We start from the raw sequence: 27082 nt of genomic DNA on the forward strand, positions 1-27082 counted from the left end.
GAGGTGTGAAGCAGATACCTCCTCGAGTGATGCGAGCTTGGATGATTCGGTGGAAGTAAGAGCCGAGATCAGGGAGCTCAAGGAGTTGCTACAAACCCAGTGGACGCAAGAGAAGCGTGAGAGACTGGCTATTGAGAGCCGAGTGGGCACATTGGAGACGGAGAGGTCTGAGAGAGCTCTGCTGCTGGAAGAGCAGTTGAAGCAGGAAGAGCTTCAGAGACGGGCCGCTGAGAGGCGAGTAATTGAGCTGGAAGGAGAAGTTTTGGAGCTCAAAGGTCGCCTAGCAAAGTGTCACATGGTGAACGAGGTCTCCTTGGAGAAGGGAAAAGGCAAACAAGTTGCACTTACTCCCTTAGACCATGAGAAGGTAGACCTGAGGAGAGCTAAGAGTATGGTGTTGGAAGATAAAGGTGAAGTGGAGGTGGTCAAGACGAAAAGTTGTGAAGTGGTAGTTGTGAGTCAGCTCAGGGGAAGCATCCAGGGTGAAGAAGCTGGAAGTCAGTTGTCCCTGAAACCTGAGCTGGTTGATCGTCTGGAAACCACTGGTGAGACCGAAACGTCTCGGTACAAGTGCCTCGTAGATGTACCCGAGGACTTGAGGGAAGAATGCACCCGTGAGTCCGTGCATGAAGAGTTTAAGAAGGCTGTGGGAGCCTGTAAGGTGTACTTGACCTCAGAAGCTAAACAGCTGGTGGTCCTGTCCACGACCGAAGTCACAGTGAAGAGGGTGGCGATCCTAAGTGATATGCACTGGCGATGTATTCGCACGAAGCGGTTTCTCCGGTTGAAGACGGAGCAAGCCGTTAGACAACTGGAGCTTAGGAGGAAAGCTCACAGTATGCGTGAAGAGGTCATCCGGGTGCCTCATGTTCTGGTGAGAAAGCTCATTGGGAGAAGTGGTCGAGCCATGCAGATGATGGTCAAAAAGTCTGGTGTGATGAGAGTAAGCAGTCCACGTGATCAACAGGACTGGATACCAGACGAAGACGGCATGGTGTCCTTCTCCGCTGTAGGAACAGAAGAAAGCCTAGAATATATACGCATGCTGATTGAGTACCGAGTGACCTACCTGCAGGAGGTAGAACAATTGAATCTCGCTAGACTGCGAGTAGATAGACAGCATCATCTGAGCAGCAGAAGATGGAAGCCGTCTAGAAATAGTGAGACCCGACAGAGAAAGGGCCCCCTAAATAACAGAACAGCTACAGCTGAAGTTAGGGACCTTTTAGGATGTCCTGAGAGTAGTGGGTGTGGGTTTAGAGGTAGTGAGACCTCCAGTAACTCCGGTTTGAGCAGCCCATACAAACGACCCAATAGAGGACGGGACAGTACGGAGTCGAACCGGACCTTAGATACCGGGGCATGTGAGTCGCGCTGCTGTATTGACCGCTGGGAGCGGGGAAGACCTGACAGGGTTTCGATTGACCGCTGGGAGCGGGGGAGACCTGACAAGGTTACAACTGACCGCTGGGAGCGGGGGAGACCTGACAAAGTTACGACCCGGAAAGGTGACCTGGCGAAGTCAGTGACAGTGACAAATGGTAGGTCCCTAAGGAATGGGCTAGTGTCATTGACTAAGGTCCCAGGGGCTGAGTAGCACAATTGTAAAGTTCATGGTCTCTATGTGAGCTGGGGGTTATAATGTTATTGTGTATATTATGTGTTCAACCCCACAAGTTTGAACAGAGGGGGGGGATATGTAATGCAGCAGCTTGCTAGCATTACTGTAAATGGTCCAGGATGTGTTTACCGGACCATGTACTTTCCCCTTTAACTGACTGGTCACATGACTGTGACAACACCCAGGTCCTGTATGCACAGTAAAGCTCTGTACACATGACTGGGACAGCACACAGGACCTATACACACAGCTGACTGATCACATGACTGTGACATCAGCAAGGTCCTGTCAGTATGTGGCTGTCTGTGCACAGCATATATAAACCCTGCTTAATTTGAGACAGGTGTGTTCGGTGTGAGGCGTGAGGCCTGTTCCCCATGTGTGTGGGATACCGTGATACCGTTTGTGAGAGGCCTAGTGAGGCCGAGAGTGAAGCCTGGCAGCCTGAAAGGCCAAGCCTGGATCCGATGCATGGATGTCAGTGGCCTTTGAGGGAAAGCCGGCTTGTGGAAGAGTCCTGAAAGGCGCAGGCTGGATGTGAGTGGAGACATACCAGTAGCCTTAGACGGAACGACGGCTGGAGACCCCTACCTGGGAAGCCGCAGAGCCACAGTGGTGGCAGAGTAACGGACTGAGACAGCTATACCCGGCAAAGGTAATACCCGGTGCTATATGGACATTGTGATATGAACATTGCTACTTTATTACCTTGCCGTAAGCTGTACCCTGGAGCAAGTGGGCTGGTGTGCCACTTGGCTCATGAATTGTTTATGTGTGTAAACCTGCCGGTGGCGGACTAAGTTGAACTGTGTGTGAACAGCGGTTTATGAAGTGCCATAATAAACTGCAACACTGTGTGAAAAACGTAAAGACATTGCACGTGTGCATTGATTGACGCAGCGAAGCGAGTTACCCCCAGTATGATGACGAGCGCTGCCTTACAGCTCATACGACAAGGTGTGCATTATTCTGCATGCCCTCGGGAGCAGTCTGTATATTGTTTTTTAGATTGTAAGCTCCTAGGACAGGGTGTACATTATTCTGCATGCCCTCAGGAGCAGTCTGTATATTGTATATATTAGATTGTAAGCTCCTAGGACAGGGTGTACATTATTCTGCATGCCCTCAGGAGCAGTCTGTACATTGTATATTAGATTGTAAGCTCCTAGGACAGGGTGTGCATTATTCAGCATGCCCTCAGGAAGAGTCTGTACATTGTATATTAGATTTTAAGCTCCTAGGACAGGATGTGCATTATTCTGCATGCCCTCAGGAGCAGTCTGTATATTATATATTAGATTGTAAGCTCCTAGGACAGGGTGTACATTATTCTGCATGCCCTCAGGAGCAGTCTGTATATTATTTATTAGATTGTAAGCTCCTACGACAAGGTGTACATTATTCTGCATGCCCTCAGGAGCAGTCTGTATATTGTTTATTAGATTGTAAGCTCCTAGGACAGGGTGTACATTATTCTGCATGCTCTCAGGAGCAGTCTGTATATTGTATATATTAGATTGTAAGCTCCTAGGACAGGGTGTACATTATTCTGCATGCCCTCAGGAGCAGTCTGTACATTGTATATTAGATTGTAAGCTCCTAGGACAGGATGTGCATTGTTCTGCTTGCCCTCAGGAGCAGTCTGTACATTGTATATTAGATTGTAAGCTCCTAGGACAGGGTGTACATTTTTCCACATGCCCTCAGGAGCAGTCTGTATATTGTATATTAGATTGTAAGCTCCTAGGACAGTGTGTGCATTATTCTGCATGCCCTCAGGAGCAGCCTGTATTTTATATATTAGATTGTAAGCTCCTAGGACAGGGTGTACATTATTCTGCATGCCCTCAGGAGCAATCTGTTCATTGTATATTAGATTGTAAGCTCCTAGGACAGCGTGTACATTATTCTGCATGCCCTCAGGAGCAGTCTGTATATTATATATTATATTGTAAGCTCCTAGGACAGGGTGTGCATTATTCTGCATGCCCTCAGGAACAGTCTGTATATTATATATTAGATTGTAAGCTCCTCGGACAGGGTGTACATTATTCTGCATGCCCTCAGAAGCAGTCTGTATATTATATATTAGAATGTAAGCTCCTAGGACAAGGTGTACATTATTCTGCATGTCCTCAGGAGCAGTCTGTATACTGTGTATTAGAGTGTAAGCTCCTAGGGCAGGGTGTGCATTATTCTGCATGCCCTCAGGAGCAGTCTGTATATTATATATTAGATTGTAAGCTCCTAGGACAAGGTGTACATTATTCTGCATGTCCTCAGGAGCAGTCTGTATACTGTGTATTAGAGTGTAAGCTCCTAGGGCAGGGTGTGCATTATTCTGCATGCCCTCAGGAGCAGCCTGTATATTATATATTAGATTGTTAGCTCCTGGGACAGGGTGTACATTATTCTGCATGCCCTCAGGAGCAGTCTGTACATTGTATATTAGATTGTAAGCTCCTAGGACAGGGTGTGCATTATTCTGCATGCCCTCAGGAACAGTCTGTACATTGCAGATTAGATTGTAAGCTCCTAGGACAGGATGTGCATTATTCTGCATGCCCTCAGGAGCAGTCTGTATATTGTATATTAAATTGTAAGCTCCTAGGACAGGGTGTACATTATTCTGCATGCCCTCAGGAGCAGTCTGTGCATTGTATATTAGATTGTAAGCTCCTAGGACAGGATGTGCATTATTCTGCATGCCCTCAGGAGCAGTCTGTATATTGTATATTAGATTGTAAACTCCTAGGACAGGGTGTACATTATTCTGCATGCCCTCAGGAGCAGCCTGTATATTATATATTAGATTGTAAGCTCCTAGGACAGGGTGTGCATTATTCTGCATGCCCTCAGGAGCAGCCTGTATTTTATATATAAGATTGTAAACTCCTAGGACAGGGTGTACATTATTCTGCATGCCCTCAGGAGCAGCCTGTATATTATATTAGATTGTAAGATCCTAGGACAGGGTGTAAATTATTCTGCATGCCCTCAGGAGCAGTCTGTACATTGTTTATTAGATTGTAAGCTCCTAGGACAGGGTGTACATTATTCTGCATGCTCTCAGCAGTCTGTATATTATATATTAGATTGTAAGCTCCTAGGACAGGCTGTACATTATTCTGCATGCCCTCAGGAGCAGTCTGTATACTGTATATTAGATTGTAAGCTCCTCGGACAGGGTGTACATTATACTGCATGCCCTCAGGAGCAGTCTGTATATTATATATTAGATTGTAAGCTCCTAGGACAGGGTGTACATTATTCTGCATGCCCTCAGGAGCAGTCTGTATATTATTTATTAGATTGTAAGCTCCTAGGACAGGGTGTACATTATTCTGCATGCCCTCAGGAGAAGTCTGTATATTGTATATTAGATTGTAAGCTCCTAGGACAGGGTGTGCATTATTCTGCATGCCCTCAGGAACAGTCTGTACATTGTATATTAGATTGTAAGCTCCTAGGACAGGATGTGCATTATTCTGCATGCCCTCAGCAGCAGTCTGTATATTGTATATTAGATTGTAAGCTCCTAGGACAGGGTGTACATTATTCTGCATGCCCTCAGGAGCAGTCTGTGCATTGTATATTAGATTGTAAGCTCCTAGGACAGGATGTGCATTATTCTGCATGCCCTCAGGAGCAGTCTGTATATTATATATTAGATTGTAAGCTCCTAGGACAGGATGTGCATTATTCTGCATGCCCTCAGGAGCAGCCTGTATTTTATATATTAGATTGTAAGCGCCTAGTACAGTGTGTACATTATTCTGCATGCCCTCAGGAGCAGCCTGTATATTATATTAGATTGTAAGATCCTAGGACAGGGTGTACATTATTCTGCATGCCCTCAGGAGCAGTCTGTTCATTGTATATTAGATTGTAAGATCCTAGGACAGGGTGTACATTATTCTGCATGCCCTCAGGAGCAGTCTGTACATTGTATATTAGATTGTAAGCTCCTAGGACAGGGTGTACATTATTCTGCATGCCCTCAGGAGCAGTCTGTATATTATATATTAGATTGTAAGCTCCTAGGACAAGGTGTACATTATTCTGCATGTCCTCAGGAGCAGTCTGTATACTGTGTATTAGAGTGTAAGCTCCTAGGGCAGGGTGTGCATTATTCTGCATGCCCTCAGGAGCAGCCTGTATATTATATATTAGATTGAAAGCTCCTGGGACAGGGTGTACATTATTCTGCATGCCCTCAGGAGCAGTCTGTACATTGTTTATTAGATTGTAAGCTCCTAGGACAGTGTGTACATTATTCTGCATGCCCTCAGGAGCAGCCTGTATTTTATATATTAGATTGTAAGCTCCTAGGACAGGGTGTGCATTATTCTGCATGCCCTCAGGAGCAGTCTGTATATTGTATATTAGATTGTAAGCTCCTAGGACAGTGTGTACATTATTCTGCATGCCCTCAGGAGCAGCCTGTATTTTATATATTAGATTGTAAGCTCCTAGGACAGGGTGTACATTATTCTGCATGCCCTCAGGAGCAGCCTGTATATTATATTAGATTGTAAGCTCCTAGGACAGGGTGTAGATTATTCTGCATGCCCTCAGGAGCAGTCTGTACATTGTATATTAGATTGTAAGCTCCTAGGACAGGGTGGACATTATTCTGCATGCCCTCAGGAGCAGTCTGTATATTATATATTAGATTGTAAGCTCCTAGGACAGGGTGTACATTATTCTGCATGCCCTCAGGAGCAGTCTGTATATTATATATTAGATTGTAAGCTCCTAGGACAGGGTGTACATTATTCTGCATGCCCTCAGGAGCAGTCTGTATATTGTATATATTAGATTGTAAGCTTCTAGGACAGGGTGTACATTATTCTGCATGCCCTCAGAAGCAGTCTGTACATTGTATATTGATTGTAAGCTCCTAGGACAGGGTGTGCATTATTCTGCATGCCCTCAGGAACAGTCTGTACATTGTATATTAGATTGAAAGCTCCTAGGACAGGTTGTGCATTATTCTGCATGCCCTCAGGAGCAGTCTGTATATTAGATTGTAAGCTCCTAGGACAGGATGTGCATTATTCTGCATGCCCTCAGGAGCAGTCTGTATATTGTATATTAGATTGTAAGCTCCTAGGACAGTGTGTACATTATTCTGCATGCCCTCAGGAGCAGCCTGTATTTTATATATTAGATTGTAAGCTCCTAGGACAGGGTGTACATTATTCTGCATGCCCTCAGGAGCAGCCTGTATATTATATTAGATTGTAAGATCCTAGGACAGGGTGTATATTATTCTGCATGCCCTCAGGAGCAGTCTGTACATTGTATATTAGATTGTAAGCTCCTAGGACAGGGTGTACATTATTCTGCATGCCCTCAGGAGCAGTCTGTATATTATATATTAGATTGTAAGCTCCTAGGACAGGGTGTACATTATTCTGCATGCCCTCAGGAGCAGTCTGTATACTGTATATTAGATTGTAAGCTCCTCGGACAGGGTGTACATTATACTGCATGCTCTCAGGAGCAGTCTGTATATTATTTATTAGATTGTAAGTTCCTACGACAAGGTGTACATTATTCTGCATGCCCTCAGGAGCAGTCTGTATATTGTTTATTAAATTGTAAGCTCCTAGGACAGGGTGTACATTATTCTGCATGCCCTCAGGAGCAGCCTGTATATTATATCTTAAGCTGTAAGCTCCTAGGACAGGGTGTACATTATTCTGAATGCCCTCAGGAGCAGTCTGTATATTGTATATATTAGATTGTAAGCTCCTAGGACAGGGTGTACATTATTCTGCATGCCCTCAGGAGCAGCCTGTATATTATATTAGATTGTAAGCTCCTAGGACAGGGTGTGCATTATTCTGCATGCCCTCAGGAACAGTCTGTACATTGTATATTAGATTGTAAGCTCCTAGGACAGGATGTGCATTATTCTGCTTGCCCTCAGGAGCAGTCTGTACATTGTATATTAGATTGTAAGCTCCTAGGACAGGGTGTACATTTTTCCACATGCCCTCAGGAGCAGTCTGTATATTGTATATTAGATTGTAAGCTCCTAGGACAGTGTGTACATTATTCTGCATGCCCTCAGGAGCAGCCTGTTTATTATATATTAGATTGGAAGCTCCTAGGACAGGGTGTACATTATTCTGCATGCCCTCAGGAGCAGCCTGTATATTATATTAGATTGTAAGCTCCCTAGTACAGGGTGTACATTATTCTGCATGCCCTCAGGAGCAGTCTGTACATTGTATATTAGATTGTAAGCTCCTAGGAAAGGGTGCACATTATTCTGCATGCCCTCAGGAGCAGTCTGTATATTATATATTAGATTGTAGGCTCCTAGGACAAGGTTTACATTATTCTGCATGCCCTCAGGAGCAGTCTGTGCATTGTATATTAGATTGTAAGCTCCTAGGACAGGATGTGCATTATTCTGCATGCCCTCAGGAGCAGTCTGTACATTGTATATTAGATTGTAAGCTCCTAGGACAGTGTGTACATTATTCTGCATGCCCTCAGGAGCAGTCTGTATATTATATATTAGATTGTAAACTCCTAGGACAGGGTGTACATTATTCTGCATACCCTCAGGAGCAGTCTGTATATTGTTTATTAGATTGTAAGCTCCTAGGACAGGGTGTACATTATTCTGCATGCCCTCAGGAGCAGTCTGTATATGGTATATATTAGATTGTAAGATTCTAGGACAGGGTGTACATTATTCTGCATGCCCTCAGAAGCAGTCTGTACATTGTATATTAGATTGTAAGCTCCTAGGACAGGGTGTGCATTATTCTGCATGCCCTCAGGAACAGTCTGTACATTGTATATTAGATTGAAAGCTCCTAGGACAGGTTGTGCATTATTCTGCATGCCCTCAGGAGCAGTCTGTATATTATATTGTAAGCTCCTAGGACAGGGTGTACATTATTCTGCATGCCCTCAGGAGCAGTCTGTATATTAGATTGTAAGCTCCTAGGACAGGATGTGCATTATTCTGCATGTCCTCAGGAGCAGTCTGTATATTGTATATTAGATTGTAAGCTCCTAGGACAGTGTGTACATTATTCTGCATGCCCTCAGGAGCAGCCTGTATTTTATAAATTAGATTGTAAGCTCCTAGGACAGGGTGTACATTATTCTGCATGCCCTCAGGAGCAGCCTGTATATTATATTAGATTGCAAGATCCTAGGACAGGGTGTACATTATTCTGCATGCCCTCAGGAGCAGTCTGTACATTGTATATTAGATTGTAAGCTCCTAGGACAGGGTGTACATTATTCTGCATGCCCTCAGGAGCAGTCTGTATATTATATATTAGATTGTAAGCTCCTAGGACAGGGTGTACATTATTCTGCATGCCCTCAGGAGCAGTCTGTATACTGTATATTAGATTGTAAGCTCCTCGGACAGGGTGTACATTATTCTGCATGCTCTCAGCAGCAGTCTGTATATTATATATTAGATTGTAAGCTCCTAGGACAGGGTGTACATTATTCTGCATGCCCTCAGGAGCAGTCTGTATATTATTTATTAGATTGTAAGCTCCTATGACAAGGTGTACATTATTCTGCATGCCTTCAGGAGCAGTCTGTATATTGTTTATTAGATTGTAAGCTCCTAGGACAGGGTGTACATTATTCTGCATGCCCTCAAGAGCAGCCTGTATATTATATCTTAGGCTGTAAGCTCCTAGGACAGGGTGTACATTATTCTGAATGCCCTCAGGAGCAGTCTGTATATTGTATATATTAGATTGTAAGCTCCTAGGACAGGGTGTACATTATTCTGCATGCCCTCAGGAGCAGCCTGTATATTATATTAGATTGTAAGCTCCTAGGACAGGGTGTGCATTATTCTGCATGCCCTCAGGAACAGTCTGTACATTGTATATTAGATTGTAAGCTCCTAGGACAGGATGTGCATTATTCTGCTTGCCCTCAGGAGCAGTCTGTACATTGTATATTAGATTGTAAGCTCCTAGGACAGGGTGTACATTTTTCCACATGCCCTCAGGAGCAGTCTGTATATTGTATATTAGATTGTAAGCTCCTAGGACAGTGTGTACATTATTCTGCATGCCCCCAGGAGCAGCCTGTTTATTATATATTAGATTGGAAGCTCCTAGGACAGGGTGTACATTATTCTGCATGCCCTCAGGAGCAGTCTGTATATTATATATTAGATTGTAGGCTACTAGGACAAGGTTTACATTATTCTGCATGCCCTCAGGAGCAGTCTGTATACTGTTTATTATATTGTAAGCTCCTCGGACAGGGTGTACATTATTCTGCATGCCCTCAGGAGCAGTCTGTGCATTGTATATTAGATTGTAAGCTCATAGGACAGGATGTGCATTATTCTGCATGCCCTCAGGAGCAGTCTGTATATTGTATATTAGATTGTAAGCTCCTAGGACAGTGTGTACATTATTCTGCATGCCCTCAGGAGCAGCCTGTATTTTATATATTAGATTGTAAGCTCCTAGGACAGGGTGTACATTATTCTGCATGCCCTCAGGAGCAGCCTGTATATTATATTAGATTGTAAGATCCTAGGACAGGGTGTACATTATTCTGCATGCCCTCAGGAGCAGTCTGTATATTATATATTAGATTGTAAGCTCCTAGGACAGGGTGTACATTATTCTGCATGCCCTCAGGAGCAGTCTGTATACTGTATATTAGATTGTAAGCTCCTCGGACAGGGTGTACATTATTCTGCATGCTCTCAGGAGCAGTCGGTATATTATATATTAGATTGTAAGCTCCTAGGACAGGGTGTACATTTTTCTGCATGCCCTCAGGAGCAGTCTGTATATTATTTATTAAATTGTAAGCTCCTACGACAAGGTGTACATTATTCTGCATGCCCTCAGGAGCAGTCTGTATATTGTTTATTAGATTGTAAGCTTCTAGGACAGGGTGTACATTATTCTGCATGCCCTCAGGAGCAGCCTGTATATTATATCTTAGGCTGTAAGCTCCTAGGACAGGGTGTACATTATTCTGCATGCCCTCAGGAGCAGTCTGTATATTGTATATATTAGATTGTAAGCTCCTAGGACAGGGTGTACATTATTCTGCATGCCCTCAGGAGCAGCCTGTATATTATATTAGATTGTAAGCTCCTAGGACAGGGTGTGCATTATTCTGCATGCCCTCAGGAACAGTCTGTACATTGTATATTAGATTGTAAGCTCCTAGGACAGGGTGTACATTTTTCCACATGCCCTCAGGAGCAGTCTGTATATTGTATATTAGATTGTAAGCTCCTAGGATAGTGTGTACATTATTCTGCATGCCCTCAGTAGCAGCCTGTTTATTATATATTAGATTGGAAGCTCCTAGGACAGGGTGTACATTATTCTGCATGCCCTCAGGAGCAGCCTGTATATTATATTAGATTGTAAGCTCCCTAGTACAGGGTGTACATTATTCTGCATGCCCTCAGGAGCAATCTGTACATTGTATATTAGATTGTAAGCTCCTAGGAAAGGGTGTACATTATTCTGCATGCCCTCAGGAGCCGTCTGTATATTATATATTAGATTGTAGGCTCCTAGAACAGGGTGTACATTATTCTGCATGCCCTCAGGAGCAGCCTGTATATTATATTAGATTGTAAGCTCCTAGGACAGGGTGTACATTATTCTGCATGCCCTCAGGAGCAGTCTGTATATTGTATATTAGATTGTAAGCTCCTAGGACAGGATGTGCATTATTCTGCATGCCCTCAGGAGCAGTCTGTATTTTATATATTAGATTGTAGGCTCCTAGGACAAGGTTTACATTATTCTGCATGCCCTCAGGAGCAGTCTGTGTACTGTTTATTAGATTGTAAGCTCCTCGGACAGGGTGTACATTATTCTGCATGCCCTCAGGAGCAGTCTGTATATTGTATAATAGATTGTAAGCTCCTAGGACAGGGTGTACATTATTCTGCATGCCCTCAGGAGCAGTCTATATATTATATATTAGATTGTAAGCTCCTAGGACAGGGTGTACATTATTCTGCATGCCCTCAGGAGCAGTCTATACATTGTATATTAGATTGTAAGCTCCTAGGACAGGGTGTACATTATTCTGCATGCCCTCAGGAGCAGTCTGTATACTGTATATTAGATTGTAAGCTCCTCGGACAGGGTGTACATTATACTGCATGCTCTCAGCAGCAGTCTTTATATTATATATTAGATTGTAAGCTCCTAGGACAGGGTGTACATTATTCTGCATGCCCTCAGGAGCAGTCTGTATATTATTTATTAGATTGTAAGCTCCTACGACAAGGTGTACATTATTCTGCATGCCCTCAGGAGCAGTCTGTATATTGTTTATTAGATTGTAAGCTCCTAGGACAGGGTGTACATTATTCTGCATGCCCTCAGGAGCAGCCTGTATATTATATCTTAGGCTGTAAGCTCCTAGGACAGGGTGTACATTATTCTGAATGCCCTCAGGAGCAGTCTGTATATTGTATATATTAGATTGTAAGCTCCTAGGACAGGGTGTACATTATTCTGCATGCCCTCAGGAGCAGCCTGTATATTATATTAGATTGTAAGCTCCTAGGACAGGGTGTGCTTATTCTGCATGCCCTCAGGAACAGTCTGTACATTGTATATTAGATTGTAAGCTCCTAGGACAGGATGTGCATTATTCTGCTTGCCCTCAGGAGCAGTCTGTACATTGTATATTAGATTGTAAGCTCCTAGGACAGGGTGTACATTTTTCCACATGCCCTCAGGAGCAGTCTGTATATTGTATATTAGATTGTAAGCTCCTAGGACAGTGTGTACATTATTCTGCATGCCCTCAGGAGCAGCCTGTTTATTATATATTAGATTGGAAGCTCCTAGGACAGGGTGTACATTATTCTGCATGCCCTCAGGAGCAGCCTGTATATTATATTAGATTGTAAGCTCCCTAGTACAGGGTGTACATTATTCTGCATGCCCTCAGGAGCAGTCTGTACATTGTATATTAGATTGTAAGCTCCTAGGAAAGGGTGCACATTATTCTGCATGCCCTCAGGAGCAGTCTGTATATTATATATTAGATTGTAGGCTCCTAGGACAAGGTTTACATTATTCTGCATGCCCTCAGGAGCAGTCTGTGCATTGTATATTAGATTGTAAGCTCCTAGGACAGGATGTGCATTATTCTGCATGCCCTCAGGAGCAGTCTGTATATTGTATATTAGATTGTAAGCTCCTAGGACAGTGTGTACATTATTCTGCATGCCCTCAGGAGCAGCCTGTATTTTATATATTAGATTGTAAGCTCCTAGGACAGGGTGTACATTATTCTGCATGCCCTCAGGAGCAGTCTGTATATTATATTAGATTGTAAGCTCCTAGGACAGGGTGTACATTATTCTGCATGCCCTCAGGAGCAGTCTGTACATTGTATATTAGATTGTAAGCTCCTAGGACAGTGTGTACATTATTCTGCATGCCCTCAGGAGCAGTCTGTATATTATATATTAGATTGTAAGCTCCTAGGACAGGGTGTACATTATTCTGCATGCCCTCAGGAGCCGTCTGTATATTATTTATTAGATTGTAAGCTCCTACGACAAGGTGTACATTATTCTGCATGCCCTCAGGAGCAGTCTGCATATTGTTTATTAGATTGTAAGCTCCTAGGACAGGGTGTACATTATTCTGCATGCCCTCAGGAGCAGTCTGTATATGGTATATATTAGATTGTAAGATTCTAGGACAGGGTGTACATTATTCTGCATGCCCTCAGAAGCAGTCTGTACATTGTATATTAGATTGTAAGCTCCTAGGACAGGTTGTGCATTATTCTGCATGCCCTCAGGAACAGTCTGTACATTGTATATTAGATTGAAAGCTCCTAGGACAGGTTGTGCATTATTCTGCATGCCCTCAGGAGCAGTCTGTATATTATATTGTAAGCTCCTAGGACAGGGTGTACATTATTCTGCATGTCCTCAGGAGCAGCCTGTATTTTATATATTAGATTGTAAGCTCCTAGGACAGGGTGTACATTATTCTGCATGCCCTCAGGAGCAGCCTGTATATTATATTAGATTGTAAGCTCCTAGGACAGGGTGTACATTATTCTGCATGCCCTCAGGAGCAGTCTGTACATTGTATATTAGATTGTAAGCTCCTAGGACAGTGTGTACATTATTCTGCATGCCCTCAGGAGCAGTCTGTATATTATATATTAGATTGTAAACTCCTAGGACAGGGTGTACATTATTCTGCATGCCCTCAGGAGCCGTCTGTATATTATTTATTAGATTGTAAGCTCCTACGACAAGGTGTACATTATTCTGCATGCCCTCAGGAGCAGTCTGCATATTGTTTATTAGATTGTAAGCTCCTAGGACAGGGTGTACATTATTCTGCATGCCCTCAGGAGCAGTCTGTATATGGTATATATTAGATTGTAAGATTCTAGGACAGGGTGTACATTATTCTGCATGCCCTCAGAAGCAGTCTGTACATTGTATATTAGATTGTAAGCTCCTAGGACAGGTTGTGCATTATTCTGCATGCCCTCAGGAACAGTCTGTACATTGTATATTAGATTGAAAGCTCCTAGGACAGGTTGTGCATTATTCTGCATGCCCTCAGGAGCAGTCTGTATATTATATTGTAAGATCCTAGGACAGGGTGTACATTATTCTGCATGCCCTCAGGAGCAGTCTGTATATTATATTGTAAGCTCCTAGGACAGGGTGTACATTATTCTGCATGCCCTCAGGAGCAGTCTGTATATTAGATTGTAAGCTCCTAGGACAGGATGTGCATTATTCTGCATGTCCTCAGGAGCAGTCTGTATATTGTATATTAGATTGTAAGCTCCTAGGACAGTGTGTACATTATTCTGCATGCCCTCAGGAGCAGTCTGTATATTAGATTGTAAGCTCCTAGGACAGGATGTGCATTATTCTGCATGTCCTCAGGAGCAGCCTGTATTTTATATATTAGATTGTAAGCTCCTAGGACAGGGTGTACATTATTCTGCATGCCCTCAGGAGCAGCCTGTATATTATATTAGATTGCAAGATCCTAGGACAGGGTGTACATTATTCTGCATGCCCTCAGGAGCAGTCTGTACATTGTATATTAGATTGTAAGCTCCTAGGACAGGGTGTACATTATTCTGCATGCCCTCAGGAGCAGTCTGTATATTATATATTAGATTGTAAGCTCCTAGGACAGGGTGTACATTATTCTGCATGCCCTCAGGAGCAGTCTGTATACTGTATATTAGATTCTAAGCTCCTTGGACAGGGTGTACATTATTCTGCATGCTCTCAGCAGCAGTCTGTATATTATATATTAGATTGTAAGCTCCTAGGACAGGGTGTACATTATTCTGCATGCCCTCAGGAGCAGTCTGTATATTATTTATTAGATTGTAAGCTCCTACGACAAGGTGTACATTATTCTGCATGCCCTCAGGAGCAGTCTGTATATTGTTTATTAGATTGTAAGCTCCTAGGACAGGGTGTACATTATTCTGCATGCCCTCAAGAGCAGCCTGTATATTATATCTTAGGCTGTAAGCTCCTAGGACAGGGTGTACATTATTCTGAATGCCCTCAGGAGCAGTCTGTATATTGTATATATTAGATTGTAAGCTCCTAGGACAGGGTGTACATTATTCTGCATGCCCTCAGGAGCAGCCTGTATATTATATTAGATTGTAAGCTCCTAGGACAGGGTGTGCATTATTCTGCATGCCCTCAGGAACAGTCTGTACATTGTATATTAGATTGTAAGCTCCTAGGACAGGATGTGCATTATTCTGCTTGCCCTCAGGAGCAGTCTGTACATTGTATATTAGATTGTAAGCTCCTAGGACAGGGTGTACATTTTTCCACATGCCCTCAGGAGCAGTCTGTATATTGTATATTAGATTGTAAGCTCCTAGGACAGTGTGTACATTATTCTGCATGCCCTCAGGAGCAGCCTGTTTATTATATATTAGATTGGAAGCTCCTAGGACAGGGTGTACATTATTCTGCATGCCCTCAGGAGCAGCCTGTATATTATATTAGATTGTAAGCTCCCTAGTACAGGGTGTACATTATTCTGCATGCCCTCAGGAGCAATCTGTACATTGTATATTAGATTGTAAGCTCCTAGGAAAGGGTGTACATTATTCTGCATGCCCTCAGGAGCCGTCTGTATATTATATATTAGATTGTAGGCTCCTAGAACAGGGTGTACATTATTCTGCATGCCCTCAGGAGCAGCCTGTATATTATATTAGATTGTAAGCTCCTAGGACAGGGTGTACATTATTCTGCATGCCCTCAGGAGCAGTCTGTATATTGTATATTAGATTGTAAGCTCCTAGGACAGGATGTGCATTATTCTGCATGCCCTCAGGAGCAGTCTGTATTTTATATATTAGATTGTAGGCTCCTAGGACAAGGTTTACATTATTCTGCATGCCCTCAGGAGCAGTCTGTGTACTGTTTATTAGATTGTAAGCTCCTCGGACAGGGTGTACAATATTCTGCATGCCCTCAGGAGCAGTCTGTATATTGTATAATAGATTGTAAGCTCCTAGGACAGGGTGTACATTATTCTGCATGCCCTCAGGAGCAGTCTGTATATTATATATTAGATTGTAAGCTCCTAGGACAGGGTGTACATTATTCTGCATGCCCTCAGGAGCAGTCTGTGCATTGTATATTAGATTGTAAGCTCCTAGGAAAGGGTGTACATTATTCTGCATGCCCTCAGGAGCAGTCTGTATATTATATATTAGATTGTAGGCTCCTAGGACAAGGTTTACATTATTCTGCATGCCCTCAGGAGCAGTCTGTATACTGTTTATTATATTGTAAGCTCCTCGGACAGGGTGTACATTATTCTGCATGCCCTCAGGAGCAGTCTGTGCATTGTATATTAGATTGTAAGCTCATAGGACAGGATGTGCATTATTCTGCATGCCCTCAGGAGCAGTCTGTATATTGTATATTAGATTGTAAGCTCCTAGGACAGTGTGTACATTATTCTGCATGCCCTCAGGAGCAGCCTGTATTTTATATATTAGATTGTAAGCTCCTAGGACAGGGTGTACATTATTCTGCATGCCCTCAGGAGCAGCCTGTATATTATATTAGATTGTAAGATCCTAGGACAGGGTGTACATTATTCTGCATGCCCTCAGGAGCAGTCTGTATATTATATATTAGATTGTAAGCTCCTAGGACAGGGTGTACATTATTCTGCATGCCCTCAGGAGCAGTCTGTATGCTGTATATTAGATTGTAAGCTCCTCGGACAGGGTGTACATTATTCTGCATGCTCTCAGGAGCAGTCGGTATATTATATATTAGATTGTAAGCTCCTATGACAGGGTGTACATTATTCTGCATGCCCTCAGGAGCAGTCTGTATATTGTTTATTAGATTGTAAGCTTCTAGGACAGGGTGTACATTATTCTGCATGCCCTCAGGAGCAGCCTGTATATTATATCTTAGGCTGTAAGCTCCTAGGACAGGGTGTACATTATTCTGCATGCCCTCAGGAGCAGTCTGTATATTGTATATATTAGATTGTAAGCTCCTAGGACAGGGTGTACATTATTCTGCATGCCCTCAGGAGCAGCCTGTATATTATATTAGATTGTAAGCTCCTAGGACAGGGTGTGCATTATTCTGCATGCCCTCAGGAACAGTCTGTACATTGTATATTAGATTGTAAGCTCCTAGGACAGGGTGTACATTTTTCCACATGCCCTCAGGAGCAGTCTGTATATTGTATATTAGATTGGAAGCTCCTAGGACACTGTGTACATTATTCTGCATGCCCTCAGGAGCAGCCTGTTTATTATATATTAGATTGGAAGCTCCTAGGACAGGGTGTACATTATTCTGCATGCCCTCAGGAGCAGCCTGTATATTATATTAGATTGTAAGCTCCCTAGTACAGGGTGTACATTATTCTGCATGCCCTCAGGAGCAATCTGTACATTGTATATTAGATTGTAAGCTCCTAGGAAAGGGTGTACATTATTCTGCATGCCCTCAGGAGCCGTCTGTATATTATATATTAGATTGTAGGCTCCTAGAACAGTGTGTACATTATTCTGCATGCCCTCAGGAGCAGCCTGTATATTATATTAGATTGTAAGCTCCTAGGACAGGGTGTACATTATTCTGCATGCCCTCAGGAGCAGTCTGTATATTGTATATTAGATTGTAAGCTCCTAGGACAGGATGTGCATTATTCTGCATGCCCTCAGGAGCAGTCTGTATTTTATATATTAGATTGTAGGCTCCTAGGACAAGGTTTACATTATTCTGCATGCCCTCAGGAGCAGTCTGTGTACTGTTTATTAGATTGTAAGCTCCTCGGACAGGGTGTACATTATTCTGCATGCCCTCAGGAGCAGTCTGTATATTGTATAATAGATTGTAAGCTCCTAGGACAGGGTGTACATTATTCTGCATGCCCTCAGGAGCAGTCTGTATATTATATATTAGATTGTAAGCTCCTAGGACAGGGTGTACATTATTCTGCATGCCCTCAGGAGCAGTCTATACATTGTATATTAGATTGTAAGCTCCTAACACAGGGTGTACATTATTCTGCATGCCCTCAGGAGCAGCCTGTATATTATATATTAGATTGTAGGCTCCTAGGACAGGGTGTACATTATTCTGTATGCCCTCAGGAGCAGTCTGTATATTGTATAATAGATTGTAAGCTCCTAGCACAGGGTGTACATTATTCTGTATGCCCTCAGGAGCAGTCTGTATATTGTATATTAGATTGTTAGCTCCTAGGACAGGGTGTACATTATTCTGCATGCCCTCAGGAGCAGCCTGTATTTTATATATTACATTGTAAGCTCCTAGGACAGGGTGTAGATTATTCTGCATGCCCTCAGGAGCAGCCTGTATATTATATTAGATTGTAAGATCCTTGGACAGGGTGTACATTATTCTGCATGCCCTCAGGAGCAGTCTGTACAATGTATATTAGATTGTAAGCTCCTAGGACAGGGTGTACATTATTCTTCATGCCCTCAGGTGCAGTCTGTATATTATATATTAGATTGTAAGCTTCAAGGACAGGGTGTACATTATTCTCCATGCCCTCAGGAGCAGCCTGTATATTATATATTAGATTGTAAGCTCCTAGGACAGGGTGTACATTATTCTGCATGCCCTCAGGAGCAGCCTGTATATTATATATTAGATTGTAAGCTCCTAGGACAGGGTGTACATTATTCTGCATGCCCTCAGAAGCAGTCTGTATATTATATATTAGATTGTAAGCTCCTAGGACAAGGTGTACATTATTCTGCTTGTCCTCAGGAGCAGTCTGTATACTGTGTATTAGAGTGTAAGCTCCTAGGGCCGGGTGTGCATTATTCTGCATGCCCTCAGGAGCAGCCTGTATATTATATATTAGATTGTAAGCTCCTGGGACAGGGTGTGCATTATTCTGCATGCCCTCAGGAGCAGTCTGTACATTGTATATTAGATTGTAAGCTCCTAGGTCAGGGTGTGCATTATTCAGCATTCCCTCAGGAACAGTCTGTACATTGTATATTAGATTGTAAGCTCCTAGGACAGGATGTGCATTATTCTGCATGCCCTCAGGAGCAGTCTGTATATTGTATATTAGATTGTAAGCGCCTAGGACAGGGTGTACATTATTCTGCATGCCCTCAGGAGCAGTCTGTATTTTATATATTAGATTGTAGGCTCCTAGGACAAGGTTTACATTATTCTGCATGCCCTCAGGAGCAGTCTGTGTACTGTTTATTAGATTGTAAGCTCCTAGGACAGGGTGTACATTATTCTGCATGCCCTCAGGAGCAGTCTGTATATTATATATTAGATTGTAAGCTCCTAGGACAGGGTGTACATTATTCTGCATGCCCTCAGGAGCAGTCTGTGCATTGTATATTAGATTGTAAGCTCCTAGGAAAGGGTGTACATTATTCTGCATGCCCTCAGGAGCAGTCTGTATATTATATATTAGATTGTAGGCTCCTAGGACAAGGTTTACATTATTCTGCATGCCCTCAGGAGCAGTCTGTATACTGTTTATTATATTGTAAGCTCCTCGGACAGGGTGTACATTATTCTGCATGCCCTCAGGAGCAGTCTGTGCATTGTATATTAGATTGTAAGCTCATAGGACAGGATGTGCATTATTCTGCATGCCCTCAGGAGCAGTCTGTATATTGTATATTAGATTGTAAGCTCCTAGGACAGTGTGTACATTATTCTGCATGCCCTCAGGAGCAGCCTGTATTTTATATATTAGATTGTAAGCTCCTAGGACAGGGTGTACATTATTCTGCATGCCCTCAGGAGCAGCCTGTGTATTATATTAGATTGTAAGATCCTAGGACAGGGTGTACATTATTCTGCATGCCCTCAGGAGCAGTCTGTATATTATATATTAGATTGTAAGCTCCTAGGACAGGGTGTACATTATTCTGCATGCCCTCAGGAGCAGTCTGTATACTGTATATTAGATTGTAAGCTCCTCGGACAGGGTGTACATTATTCTGCATGCTCTCAGGAGCAGTCGGTATATTATATTAGATTGTAAGATCCTAGGACAGGGTGTACATTATTCTGCATGCCCTCAGGAGCAGTCTGTATATTATATATTAGATTGTAAGCTCCTAGGACAGGGTGTACATTATTCTGCATGCCCTCAGGAGCAGTCTGTATACTGTATATTAGATTGTAAGCTCCTCGGACAGGGTGTACATTATTCTGCATGCTCTCAGGAGCAGTCGGTATATTATATATTAGATTGTAAGCTCCTATGACAGGGTGTACATTATTCTGCATGCCCTCAGGAGCAGTCTGTATATTATTTATTAAATTGTAAGCTCCTACGACAAGGTGTACATTATTCTGCATGCCCTCAGGAGCAGTCTGTATATTGTTTATTAGATTGTAAGCTTCTAGGACAGGGTGTACATTATTCTGCATGCCCTCAGGAGCAGCCTGTATATTATATCTTAGGCTGTAAGCTCCTAGGACAGGGTGTACATTATTCTGCATGCCCTCAGGAGCAGTCTGTATATTGTATATATTAGATTGTAAGCTCCTAGGACAGGGTGTACATTATTCTGCATGCCCTCAGGAGCAGCCTGTATATTATATTAGATTGTAAGCTCCTAGGACAGGGTGTGCATTATTCTGCATGCCCTCAGGAACAGTCTGTACATTGTATATTAGATTGTAAGCTCCTAGGACAGGGTGTACATTTTTCCACATGCCGTCAGGAGCAGTCTGTATATTGTATATTAGATTGGAAGCTCCTAGGACAGTGTGTACATTATTCTGCATGCCCTCAGGAGCAGCCTGTTTATTATATATTAGATTGGAAGCTCCTAGGACAGGGTGTACATTATTCTGCATGCCCTCAGGAGCAGCCTGTATATTATATTAGATTGTAAGCTCCCTAGTACAGGGTGTACATTATTCTGCATGCCCTCAGGAGCAATCTGTACATTGTATATTAGATTGTAAGCTCCTAGGAAAGGGTGTACATTATTCTGCATGCCCTCAGGAGCCGTCTGTATATTATATATTAGATTGTAGGCTCCTAGAACAGGGTGTACATTATTCTGCATGCCCTCAGGAGCAGCCTGTATATTATATTAGATTGTAAGCTCCTAGGACAGGGTGTACATTATTCTGCATGCCCTCAGGAGCAGTCTGTATATTGTATATTAGATTGTAAGCTCCTAGGACAGGATGTACATTATTCTGCATGCCCTCAGGAGCAGTCTGTATTTTATATATTAGATTGTAGGCTCCTAGGACAAGGTTTACATTATTCTGCATGCCCTCAGGAGCAGTCTGTGTACTGTTTATTAGATTGTAAGCTCCTCGGACAGGGTGTACATTATTCTGCATGCCCTCAGGAGCAGTCTGTATATTGTATAATAGATTGTAAGCTCCTAGGACAGGGTGTACATTATTCTGCATGCCCTCAGGAGCAGTCTGTATATTATATATTAGATTGTAAGCTCCTAGGACAGGGTGTACATTATTCTGCATGCCCTCAGGAGCAGTCTGTGCATTGTATATTAGATTGTAAGCTCATAGGACAGGATGTGCATTATTCTGCCCTCAGGAGCAGTCTGTATATTGTATATTAGATTGTAAGCTCCTAGGACAGTGTGTACATTATTCTGCATGCCCTCAGGAGCAGCCTGTATTTTATATATTAGATTGTAAGCTCCTAGGACAGGGTGTACATTATTCTGCATGCCCTCAGGAGCAGCCTGTATATTATATTAGATTGTAAGATCCTAGGACAGGGTGTACATTATTCTGCATGCCCTCAGGAGCAGTCTGTATATTATATATTAGATTGTAAGCTCCTAGGACAGGGTGTACATTATTCTGCATGCCCTCAGGAGCAGTCTGTATACTGTATATTAGATTGTAAGCTCCTCGGACAGGGTGTACATTATTCTGCATGCTCTCAGGAGCAGTCGGTATATTATATATTAGATTGTAAGCTCCTATGACAGGGTGTACATTATTCTGCATGCCCTCAGGAGCAGTCTGTATATTATTTATTAAATTGTAAGCTCCTACGACAAGGTGTACATTATTCTGCATGACCTCAGGAGCAGTCTGTATATTGTTTATTAGATTGTAAGCTTCTAGGACAGGGTGTACATTATTCTGCATGCCCTCAGGAGCAGCCTGTATATTATATCTTAGGCTGTAAGCTCCTAGGACAGGGTGTACATTATTCTGCATGCCCTCAGGAGCAGTCTGTATATTGTATATATTAGATTGTAAGCTCCTAGGACAGGGTGTACATTATTCTGCATGCCCTCAGGAGCAGCCTGTATATTATATTAGATTGTAAGCTCCTAGGACATGGTGTGCATTATTCTGCATGCCCTCAGGAACAGTCTGTACATTGTATATTAGATTGTAAGCTCCTAGGACAGGGTGTACATTTTTCCACATGCCGTCAGGAGCAGTCTGTATATTGTATATTAGATTGGAAGCTCCTAGGACAGTGTGTACATTATTCTGCATGCCCTCAGGAGCAGCCTGTTTATTATATATTAGATTGGAAGCTCCTAGGACAGGGTGTACATTATTCTGCATGCCCTCAGGAGCAGCCTGTATATTATATTAGATTGTAAGCTCCCTAGTACAGGGTGTACATTATTCTGCATGCCCTCAGGAGCAATCTGTACATTGTATATTAGATTGTAAGCTCCTAGGAAAGGGTGTACATTATTCTGCATGCCCTCAGGAGCCGTCTGTATATTATATATTAGATTGTAGGCTCCTAGAACAGGGTGTACATTATTCTGCATGCCCTCAGGAGCAGCCTGTATATTATATTAGATTGTAAGCTCCTAGGACAGGGTGTACATTATTCTGCATGCCCTCAGGAGCAGTCTGTATATTGTATATTAGATTGTAAGCTCCTAGGACAGGATGTACATTATTCTGCATGCCCTCAGGAGCAGTCTGTATTTTATATATTAGATTGTAGGCTCCTAGGACAAGGTTTACATTATTCTGCATGCCCTCAGGAGCAGTCTGTGTACTGTTTATTAGATTGTAAGCTCCTCGGACAGGGTGTACATTATTCTGCATGCCCTCAGGAGCAGTCTGTATATTGTATAATAGATTGTAAGCTCCTAGGACAGGGTGTACATTATTCTGCATGCCCTCAGGAGCAGTCTGTATATTATATATTAGATTGTAAGCTCCTAGGACAGGGTGTACATTATTCTGCATGCCCTCAGGAGCAGTCTATACATTGTATATTAGATTGTAAGCTCCTAGCACAGGGTGTACATTATTCTGCATGCCCTCAGGAGCAGCCTGTATATTATATATTAGATTGTAGGCTCCTAGGACAGGGTGTACATTATTCTGTATGCCCTCAGGAGCAGTCTGTATATTGTATAATAGATTGTAAGCTCCTAGCACAGGGTGTACATTATTCTGTATGCCCTCAGGAGCAGTCTGTATATTGTATATTAGATTGTTAGCTCCTAGGACAGGGTGTACATTATTCTGCATGCCCTCAGGAGCAGCTTGTATTTTATATATTACATTGTAAGCTCCTAGGACAGGGTGTAGATTATTCTGCATGCCCTCAGGAGCAGCCTGTATATTATATTAGATTGTAAGATCCTTGGACAGGGTGTACATTATTCTGCATGCCCTCAGGAGCAGTCTGTACAATGTATATTAGATTGTAAGCTCCTAGGACAGGGTGTACATTATTCTTCATGCCCTCAGGTGCAGTCTGTATATTATATATTAGATTGTAAGCTCCAAGGACAGGGTGTACATTATTCTCCATGCCCTCAGGAGCAGCCTGTATATTATATATTAGATTGTAAGCTCCTAGGACAGGGTGTACATTATTCTGCATGCCCTCAGGAGCAGCCTGTATATTATATATTAGATTGTAAGCTCCTAGGACAGGGTGTACATTATTCTGCATGCCCTCAGAAGCAGTCTGTATATTATATATTAGATTGTAAGCTCCTAGGACAAGGTGTACATTATTCTGCTTGTCCTCAGGAGCAGTCTGTATACTGTGTATTAGAGTGTAAGCTCCTAGGGCCGGGTGTGCATTATTCTGCATGCCCTCAGGAGCAGCCTGTATATTATATATTAGATTGTAAGCTCCTGGGACAGGGTGTGCATTATTCTGCATGCCCTCAGGAGCAGTCTGTACATTGTATATTAGATTGTAAGCTCCTAGGTCAGGGTGTGCATTATTCAGCATTCCCTCAGGAACAGTCTGTACATTGTATATTAGATTGTAAGCTCCTAGGACAGGATGTGCATTATTCTGCATGCCCTCAGGAGCAGTCTGTATATTGTATATTAGATTGTAAGCTCCTAGGACAGGGTGTACATTATTCTGCATGCCCTTAGGAGCAGCCTGTATATTATATTAGATTGTAAGATCCTAGGACAGGGTGTACATTATTCTGCATTCCCTCAGGAGCAGTCTGTATATTGTATATTAGATAGTAAGCTCCTAGGACAGGGTGTACATTATTCTGCATGCCCTCAGGAGCAGTCTGTACATTGTATATTAGATTGTAAGCAAGGAACAGGGTGTACATTATTCTGCATGCCCTCAGGAGCAGTCTGTATATTATATATTAGATTGTAAGCTCCTAGGACAGGGTGTACATTATTCTGCATGCCTACAGGAGCAGTCTGTATACTGTATTTTAGATTGTAAGCTCCTCGGACAGGGTGTACGTTATTTTGCATGCCCTCAGGAGCAGTCTGTATATTATATATTAGATTGTAAGCTCCTACGACAAGGTGTACATTATTCTGCATGCCCTCAGGAGCAGTCTGTATATTGTTTATTAGATTGTAACCTCCTAGGACAGGGTGTACATTATTCTGCATGCCCTCAGGAGCAGTCTGTATATTGTATATATTAGATTGTAAGCTCCTAGGACAGGGTGTACATTATTCTGCATGCCCTCAGGAGCAGCCTGTATATTATATTAGATTGTAAGCTCCTAGGACAGGGTGTGCATTATTCTGCATGCCCTCAGGAACAGTCTGTACATTGTATATTAGATTGTAAGCTCCTAGGACAGGGTGTACATTATTCCACATGCCCTCAGGAGCAGTCTGTATATTGTATATTAGATTGTAAGCTCCTAGGACAGGTTGTACATTATTCTGCATGCCCTCAGGAGCAGCCTGTATTTTACATATTAGATTGTAAGCTCCTAGGACAGGGTGTACATTATTCTGCATGCCCTCAGGAGCAGCCTGTATATTATATTAGATTGTAAGCTCCAAGGACAGGGTGTACATTATTCTGCATGCCCTCAGGAGCAGTCTGTACATTGTATATTAGATTGTAAGCTCCTAGGAAAGGGTGTACATTATTCTGCATGTCCTCAGGAGCAGCCAGTATATTGTATATTAGATTGTAAGCTCCTAGGACAGGGTGTACATTATTCTGCATGCCCTCAGGAGCAGTCTGTATATTATATATTAGATTGTAGACTTCTAGGACAGGGTGTGCATTATTCTGCATGCCCTCAGGAGCAGTCTGTATATTGTATATTAGATTGTAAGCTCCTCAGACCAGGTGTACATTATTCTGCATGCCCTCAGGAGCAGTCTGTATATTATATATTAGATTGTAAGCTCCTAGGACAGGGTGTACATTATTCTGCATGCCCTCAGGAGCAGTCTGTATATTATATATTAGATTGTAAGCTCCTAGGACAGGGTGTACATTATTCTGCATGCCCTCAGGAGCAGTCTGTATACTGTATATTAGATTGTAAGCTCCTCAGACCAGGTGTACATTATTCTGCATGCCCTCAGGAGCAGTCTGTATATTGTATAATAGATTGTAAGCTCCTAGGACAGGGTGTACATTATTCTGCATGCCCACAGGAGCAGTCTGTATATTATATATTAGATTGTAAGCTCCTAGGACAGGGTGTACATTATTCTCCATGCCCTCAGAAGCAGTCTGTACATTGTATATTAGATTGTAAGCTCCTAGCACAGGGTGTACATTATTCTGCATGCCCACAGGAGCAGTCTGTATATTATATATTAGATTGTAAGCTCCTAGGACAGGGTGTACATTATTCTCCATGCCCTCAGGAGCAGTCTGTATATTGTATATTAGATTGTTAGCTCCTAGGACAGGGTGTACATTATTCCACATGTCCTCAGCAGCAGCCAGTATATTGTATATTAGATTGTAAGCTCCTCGGACAGGGTGTACATTATTCTGCATGCCCTCAGGAGCAGTCTGTATACTGTATATTAGATTGTAAGCTCCTAGGACAGGGTGTGCATCATTCTCCATGCCCTCAGGAGCAGCCTGTATATTATATATTAGGCTGTAAGCTCCTAGGAGAGGGTGTACATTATTCTGCATACCCTCAGGAGCAGCCTGTATATTATATATTAGATTGTAAGCTCCTAGGACAGGATGTGAATTATTCTGCATGCCCTCAGGAGCAGCCTGTATATTATATATTAGATTGTAAGCTCCTAGGACAGGGTGTACATTATTCTGCATGCCCTCAGGAGCAGTCTGTATGTTATATATTAGATTGTAAGCTCCTAGGACAGGGTGTACATTATTCTGCATGACCTCAGGAGAAGTCTGTATATTATATATTAAATTGTAAGCTCCTAGGACAGGATGTTCATTATTGTGCATGCCCTCAGGAGCAGCCTGTATATTATATATTAGATTGTAAGCTCCTATGACAGGTTGTACATTATTCTGCATGCCCTCAGGAGCAGTCTGTATATTATATATTAGATTGTAAGCTACTAGGACAGGGTGTGCATTATTCTGCATGCCCTCAGGAGCAGCCTGTATATTATATATTAGATTGTAAGCTCCTAGGACAGGGTGTACATTATTCTGCATGCCCTCAGGAGCAGTCTGTATATTATATATTAGATTGTAA

The sequence above is a fragment of the Phyllobates terribilis genome, unplaced genomic scaffold, assembly GCF_046119375.1.
Source record: "Phyllobates terribilis strain yellow unplaced genomic scaffold, ASM4611937v1 Scaffold_473__1_contigs__length_1414477, whole genome shotgun sequence".
In the NCBI taxonomy this organism is placed as follows: domain Eukaryota; kingdom Metazoa; phylum Chordata; class Amphibia; order Anura; family Dendrobatidae; genus Phyllobates; species Phyllobates terribilis.